Source organism: Hyaena hyaena, unplaced genomic scaffold (genome assembly GCF_003009895.1).
Source record: "Hyaena hyaena isolate Hyena2069 unplaced genomic scaffold, ASM300989v1 scaffold_1599, whole genome shotgun sequence".
NCBI lineage: Eukaryota > Metazoa > Chordata > Mammalia > Carnivora > Hyaenidae > Hyaena > Hyaena hyaena.
Genome location: NW_024082231.1, coordinates 97862 through 106297, shown reverse-complemented (window position 1 = coordinate 106297; position 8436 = coordinate 97862). Strand labels below are relative to the sequence as shown.

General features: G+C 33.9%; 1 pseudogene; it reads right to left on the bottom strand.

The window, feature by feature from the left end:
- Positions 1–918: 918 nt before the first annotated feature.
- LOC120226125 lies at positions 919–1332 on the bottom strand (annotated as a pseudogene).
- Positions 1333–8436: the final 7104 nt, after the last annotated feature.

Sequence of the window (8436 nt, the reverse complement as noted above, 5' to 3'; positions counted from 1 at the left end):
TTAAAAAGAAAAGAAGAGAAAAGAAAAGAAGAGAAAAGAAAAGAAAAGAAAAGAAAAGAGAAGAGAAGAGAAGAGAAGAGAAGAGAAGAGAAGAGAAGTGAAGAGAACCGAAGAGAAGAAAAGAAAAGAAACGAAAGAAAAGAAAAGAAAAGAAAAGAAAAGAAAAGAAAAGAAAAGAAAAGAAAAGAAAAGAAAAGAAAAGAAAAGAAAACACAGGCCCACTAAGCAATTTCAGAGGCTAGAAGGAAACAAGAGAAAACTTGCTTTGTGATTGAACCTCCAATCACAACTCTTCTTTCCAGAATGAGGAAGAGTTTGCAGCATTTAAAAGTATCTTCACTTAGTGGTGCCTGGGTGGTTCAGTCAGTTAAGCAACTGACTTATGATATTGGCTCAGGCCATGATCTCATGGTTTGGGAGTTCAAGCCCTGCATGAGGCTTTGTGCTAACAGCATGGAGGGTGCTTGGGATTCTCTCCTTCTCCCTCTTTCAGCCTCTCCCTTGCTTATGCATGCACTATCTCTCAAAATAAATAAACTAAAAAAAAAAATGTATCTTTATTTAATGACCCCATAGAATTCACATGTGATATATTTTGTCCTGGTACCTTTTGTCATAATGTTCTTCAATAAGTTTCTCTCTTTCTACTATGGGTAATTAGTTTGTCCAGAATTTCTATTTTTCTAATATAATTTTTAATAATTATACTTCTAAATTGTATTCATATTTTCTTCCATTTATATTTTCATACAGAGTCTCATATTCATTATAGTCTCTTATGATTCTAATTTCTCCCAAAGATCTGGTTATTTCTTTATTTTCATTTATTGATTGGGTTAGCTAAATGTTATCTCTTATTGTCTTTTTTTTGTCTTGTCAGTATTACAAATGAGACAATTTATTAACTCAACATTTGTTCTACTGCTTCTTGTTGGCAGCGGCCACCTGTCTGGTGATTCTGTCCCTGAGGTGTCAGTTTGTGGAGCCCATATTGGTCCCTTTCCATCATTTTCAGTCCCACTAGAGCATGGAGGACCCTGTGGGCCATGCTCTTGGAGATTCTGCTGAGGTGGCTAGGCATGACCCCACTTCTCTGATGGTCCCCGCAGATCCTGGTGCTGAAGGTGACCCCAGCGCTGCCTGGGAGGTACAGGTGCTATGATTTGTAGAAACGGTTCTCGTCAATGGCAACAAGCTCTTTAAAGTTGGCCAGCTTGACAGTGTCTACCCATTTTGGGACTTCCAGCTTCCCAGACTTTTCAAGGAAGACTGTCAGAGCTCTGATGAACGCCTGCTGGTTCACGTCTTTTATAGTAACTCCAGACATCTTGTGACCTCTGTGCAATCAGCCAAGGGACTCTTTTATGGTTTTCTTATTAATGTTACTGATGTTGTTGTTTTACTAAAAAGTAAAACAATTTTTAGTCTTTAGTCTTTTTTTTGTCAATTCCTTTCTTCTACTCTCATTTAACCAATTTTTGCTTGTTTTTATAACTGAGGTAAGGGTCTATTTTTATCCTTACTGGTTTATTTATACAGGTTCTTATATATGTATTTTGTCTGAGTACTATTTTAGCTGGATACAGTTAGTTCTGGTAGGTAGAGGTATAATTATTAGTTTCTAGATATTTTGAATTTTTGGTTGGGAGTCCCTTCAATCACAAGATTTTTTTAAATGAAACTTTTTAATAAATTTTTAATTAATTTTTTAAATTAATTTTCAGGTGACAGGATTTTTATTTTCTAGTTTTAACTACCTCTGAACAGAAAATATTGCCTTTGCTCTTTCTACTCTTAAAATGTTGTTTAGTTTCGGGGCGCCTCGGTGGCTTAGTCGGTTAAGCGTCCGACTTTCGCTTAGGTCATGATCTCGCGGTTTGTGGGTTCAGGCCCCACGTTGGGCTCTGTGCTGACTGCCAGCTCAGAGCCTGGGGCCTGTTTCAGTCTGTGACTCCCTCTCTCTCTGACCCTCCCCTGCTCACGCTGTCTCTCTCTCGCTCTCCTAGAAATAAATAAAACATTTTAAAAAAATTTGCTTAGTTTTGGATGTGCATAATACATAGCCATTTTACTAATGTACTAGGAGTACTTTAAAAGAAGACATATACTAGTTTCTTTAAAGAGTTTGATATTTATTTATGCCCAACTAAATATAACATATCATTATAACTTTATAACTAATATTTAGTTCTATGCCTCTCCTTATTTTTATCCTTTAATTTATAATGTTTTGAAAAATAAATTAAAATCTCCTTCTACCAGTACAATCCTGTTAGTATCATATTATATTTTCTAGATTTTAAATCTTGTACAGTGAAATTAAAAAAAATAAGAGGGAAATTCAGAAAACCAAAAGCTGTTTTTTTTTAAATAAGCTAACAGTAATCAACTCTAGCCATATTAAGACATACTGAGAAACATCTAGAGAGGGACAGAGACAGATAGTGCGAAGTTAACCTACATTAAGCATAAAAAATGGATTATGACTATAGGTCCTAGAGATAATCAGAGAATAATAAACGAATATCAGGAGTATGTTTATGTCAACATATTCAACAACTCAGATCAAGGAGACAAACTACTCGAAAGACAAAAACATTATCTAAAGCAACTCAAGAGAAAAATAGAAAATCTGAGGTGCCCAGAAAGTATTAAAGCATATAAATTTATAACTACAATAAAGCAAATCCCAGGCCCAAATAGCTTCAATAGTGAGTTCCATCAATCATTTCAGGAAGAAATAATACAAAAATTACATAAACTCCTTCAGGAAGTAGAAGTATGGACACTTACCAACTTGTTTTGTAAAACTAGCATTGCCTTGATACCAAAATAAGACACAGACATTACAAGAATCTCTTATGAATATAGACACAAAAACCCTCAGCAAAATATTGCCAAGTCAAATCCAACAATCTCTAAAATAGATTTTTACACCATGACCATCTACTTTTTTTCCCCTCAGGAATCAATAGTTGGTTCAAGATTTGAAAATCAACCAGATGTAATTCAACATATTAACAAAGGAAGAAACCCACATGATTATCTTAATAGATGTGAAAGAAAGCATTTAACAAAATTTGGCATTCACTTATAAATTAGAAACTTGAGTTCAAAGTTGAGAACTTACCTATAAAAGTAGAATAATTAAGACAATGTGGTATTGGCATAAGAATAAATATATAGAATAATGTAACAGAATACAGAAATGTGGGGCACCTGGGTGGCTCAGTCTGTTGAGCATCCGACTTCGGCTCAGGTCATGATCTCATGGTCCTTGAGTTTGAGCCCCGCATTGGGCTCTGTGCTGACAGCTCAGAGTCTGGAACCTGCTTCAATTCTCTCTCTCTCTCTCTCAAAATAATAAATAAACATTAAAAAAAAAAAGAATACAGAAGTGCATTCATTAATATGACATTAAATAATTTTGAATAAAGGGGGACCAAGGTAATTTAATGGGACTGATACTTTTTAACATACAGTAATGGAAAATCAGATAATCAAATGCAAAGATAGGAACCTCAATTTTAAACAATAAACAAGAAAATTCACTAAAATAGCTGTAAACATACAAATTAAGCTTTAAAAATTCTAGAAGAAAGAGAGGAGAAAATACTTCTGGCCTTGAGGTAGGCAAATATTTCTTAGGTCACAAAAGAAAAATCAATAATTGCACTTCATCAAAATTAAAAACTTTGGCTTTTCAAAAGATGTTGTTAAGAAGATAAAAATGTTAGCCACAGATTGGCCAATTTAATATTTTTGGGTTATTCTTTAAATTCTAGCTAGTAACATACAGTATAATATTAATTTCAGGTGTGTAATATAATGAAGATAGGCCGATTTAAACCCCCACACATGCATGGAAACACATACACACAAATATATATAAAGATATGTACCCATAAAAATATCAACAACACAACTTCTCAATTACGAAGAAATATATATATTGGTCTCTGCTCCAAATTCTTGCTTTTGATCACAGTTACTGACACAGAGCTCCTAAATCCCTTGGAATTTCCTGGGTTATAGTTGCATCTTTTGTTCTAATAAGGGGACTCTTAGTAGGCTAGTGGATCAAGGCTGATCACTAAAGGCCAAGCCATGATGAGACGCTTGGAAGTTTCAGCTCTACATTCCATTCCCTGGATAGAAGAAAGGGGATGACAACTGAATTAATGATTGATCATGCCTTTGTGATGAAGCTTTCATAAGTATTCCAAAAGTACAGAGTTCAAAGAGCTTCCAAGATGGTGAACATATCTATGTGCCAGGAAGGTGAAATACCCTAACTCCACAGAAACAGAAGCTGCTGCATTTAAGACATATCTAGACCTTGCCCCAAGTATCTCTTTATCTGGCTATTCATGTGTATCTTTTAAAGCATCCTTGGTAATAAATCAGCAATAGTAAGTAAACTATCTCTCTGGGTCCATAGAGTGGGTGAAGCACTCTGGCAAATTATCAAACCTAAGGATGGAGTCATGGGAACCTCCAATTTGCAGCCAAGTCAGGCAGTAGTTTTGGGTAATGTGGGAACCCACTTCATGCAATTGACATCTGAAGTGGGAGGCAGTTATATATATATATTATTATATATATTAACTTATATATACATATATACAAATATATACATACAAACATATATACATATATACAAATATATACATACAAATATATATATATAATTTAATAAGAAAACAACCTAACTGAAGATAAGTGACTGGCCAGTAAGCACAGTAACCTCATTAATCATTGGGGAAATGCAAATTAAAGCTACGTTGAAATCCAATACATACCCATCAGGATGGCTAAAATTAAAAAGATTGACACTACCAAATTTGGGGGAAGATGTGGATTAACTGAAACTCACATATTGTTACTAAAAATGTGAAATGATATAGCCACTTTAGAAAAGATTTAGACAGTTTCTCACAAGTTAAACATACCATAAAATACAAAAATTCCATCCCTAGATATTTGCCCAAGAGAAATGAAAATATATGCCCATACAAAATCTTGTTCAAGAATATTTGTACAGTTTTATTCATAATAACTAAAATATTGGAATAACCTAAATGTCCACCAATAGGTGAATGGCTAAGCATATTGTGGTACATAACTACTATAGATGTTCTCAGCAAGAAAAAGAAACTAGCTATGAATTACCATGCAACAACATAACTGAATCCTAAAAAGCAGTATGTTGATCAAAAAATCCAGGCATAAGAGAATAAATAAGATTCCATTTATATGAAAGTCTGACTATAGGAAAATTAATCTACAGTGACAGAAATTAGGTGGAGATGGTATAATTCTGTATGTGAGTGATCGATTTTATATAAGTCACTTGATTTACAATGGGAGATTTTCTCGAGGAGATTCTTTAACAAGATAGAGCTGGACTTTGGATTTGGATGTTTGAGTACAGAGTACTGAGCTGGTCCTGAATGATGATCATTGACTTCCTCTTTCTACACATCATTGTGAAGTCGAACATAAGATGGCCAAGCTTTCAGCATAGGACTCAGAAAATTTTTCTGAGGTGTCCTCTCTCAGGATTCTTAAATGATGCCTGATTTCTATATAGAGATCGTTATGGTTAATATTGTGTGTCAACCTGATTGGTAAATTGTTGAATGTACTATATGATACTATATTCTATAATATTTTGATAACTCTAGTGCTATAGGTATGTAAAATACATTAAATTTGGGGATTCTAAGTTTCCCTCATAATAAATGATAAATCACCCAGTTGAAAATAGAACATCTTATTTCATTATAAGTAGATATGAAGGTTAAATGAAGTTACTGCTAGACTTCTACAACAAAAAAGGAGAGACTTGAACTTCTCTTACAATTTGTTTTCCACAGCTCTTTACTTATATTTCATTTATAACTAAATAATATATTATTTCAAGTAAACCAGACCTAGGTTCAAATTCTGACTTTGTCACATACCCTGGCCTTCAGTGACAACTCTAATTTCTGAACTTTCTCCTCTATTATGGGAACAATAATATTACTTCTCATGTAGTAAGAGAGAAACCATAGAGGCTAAGCATAAGTAAGGCTTCATTGAGTTAGTGTCATTTAAAATTCCTTTATTCACAGGTAGATTATCAACAGATGGAATGAAGGATGTAAGATTTGAAGCAGAACACTGCTTTCAGCAAAGCAACACAGGTAAGAAATTACAGGATGTGTTTGGTAGTTATACCAGTTTGTATACAGAGTGAGAAATTTTTAGGAGAGTTGTAAGAGATAAAGCTATAGAGGGCCTTGAATGTCAAGACACAGAATTTGGATTTATAGAATTACCAATGGGGATGAACAAAAGTTCTTGACCAAGACATTGATTGATCAGAATTATACTTCAAGAAAAATATTCTGGTAATGATGAAAGGAATAACTGGAGCTTGAGAAATCAATTACCAAAATTAAAGAGTATGGCAATTAGGAGTTTACATAAAGTAGAACATCAAATCTAAGATACCATGCATTGTAAGATGCATCATTAGTTTATTTACCAAAATGAAAGAACAGAAAGGACTCTAATTAAACTATGACACAATCCTAATACATCACTGATTGTAGAACATATTCCAGTTTCAGAGATGTTAACATTTTAATAAATACTTATGTTAGAGTTAATGAAATATGGTACAATAGTTGTAATGAAAAGGAGGAAGAGATTAAAAATTTTGAAAGAATCTGATAACTGAATTACCAAAAATAGAGTGGGAATAGAAGGAACAAATGTGGAATTGAGACTTTTAGTCTTTCTTCCTTTTTAAATTAAGTTTATTTATTTATTTTGAGAGTGATAGAGATAGTGTGAGTAGGGGAGGGGGCAGAAAAACAGGGAAAGAATGAGAATCCCAAGCAGTCTCCGTATTGCCAGCAGAGAGCCTGATGTGGAACTCAAGCTCACAAAATCATGAGATCATGACCCAAGCCAAAACTGAGAGTCCGATGCTTAACTGACTGAGCCGCCAAGTCTCCCCATACTTCTTAATGCTAGTATCCAAAAATGGAAATGATGTCATTGTGGTACCATGAGAATTTCTGGGATATTGTTGACCAACGACTTGTAAATGTGAAAGAACTTGAAGACATGGTTGTTAACTTGAGAGTGATATTTGAAAATCACGTATATTAAAGTCATGGGAATATGTGAGCTCATGAAGAACAGAGAATATAGAAGAAGAGAATAGAATTAAGGACAGAGAGGTACATTTTTGCCGAATAAAAAAGGAATAAGGAGAACAGAAAAAAGATGAAAGAATATAAAAAACAGACATTTTAGAATAGGAAACCCAGATTATGGAAGAAAAACATTCTCTTCTACAACACATTTCTTCTTCTCAGAAGAATGCGTTGGCCATCAGTATTAGTGGCTGTAGAATGGTTGGTTAATGATGAAGGAAGACAACTACTGTAAAAAACACAATTCTGTTTTAACCAAAGTTAATTAAGTGAAGTGAAGATTTTACGCGCTGAAAAATATTCTCAAAGAAACATGCTGAACAGATTTTATGTTCTTTTCTTTTTTGAGAACTTTCCAGCATTTAAGAGGGACACATTTTGTTTTAAAAGCTAGTATATAGGTGTTTAGAATCTGCCCCACATTTTTAAAAGCTAATGCATTCAATTTACCAGTAATCTGAACCAAATCTAAAACATAGCTGTCATAATAACTTCTCTAGTTCCCAGTACTGCAGATGGTCATTAGAATTTTCAAAGAGAAAAAAATAAATGTAGCATCCAGAAATATAAAAACAGAGAGCAAAACATTTTTCTAAATGAATAAATAAATATTAATATGACTCATATTACAAATACTTTCTAACAGAGGATAAGGATATATAGCAAATATTCTCCCAGAGCCATAGGCTCTACCTCATCACACCTTCTCATAGGGAGTATATTTTCACAGGGAGGAAGCACCTCATCTTGTGTCCACCTCCTCACTCATCCCCAGCACAACCTATTATGTCACAGGGACCTCTCTATTTCCACGCCATTTGTGTTGTATTCATTCATTCATTCATTCATTCATTCACTCATTCATTCATTCATTCATTCTTGGATTCCAGCTTCTATTGTATTTTGCAGTGAGAAGAAGAGCCCAGCATCCCAATCCATCTATTTTTGGACTTTGTGGCCACTGAGGAGAGTGTCAAACTAAACACAATTCTAGGACCATGCCTGGGAAAAGGGAAGGAAGATAGGAAGAAACAAATCACTGTTTTCAATCGCTTCTACTCTGAACATTTATATATTGTCAAAATCATAGTAAAATAAGCAACAAGGAAAGCCTTGATATAAAAAAAGGTAGGCTTAAACAGTAGGGCCAGAAACTAATATTTGATGAGCATTTAAATATGGATCAAATCCTCTGTTAGATATTCTAGAGATATTTCATTTT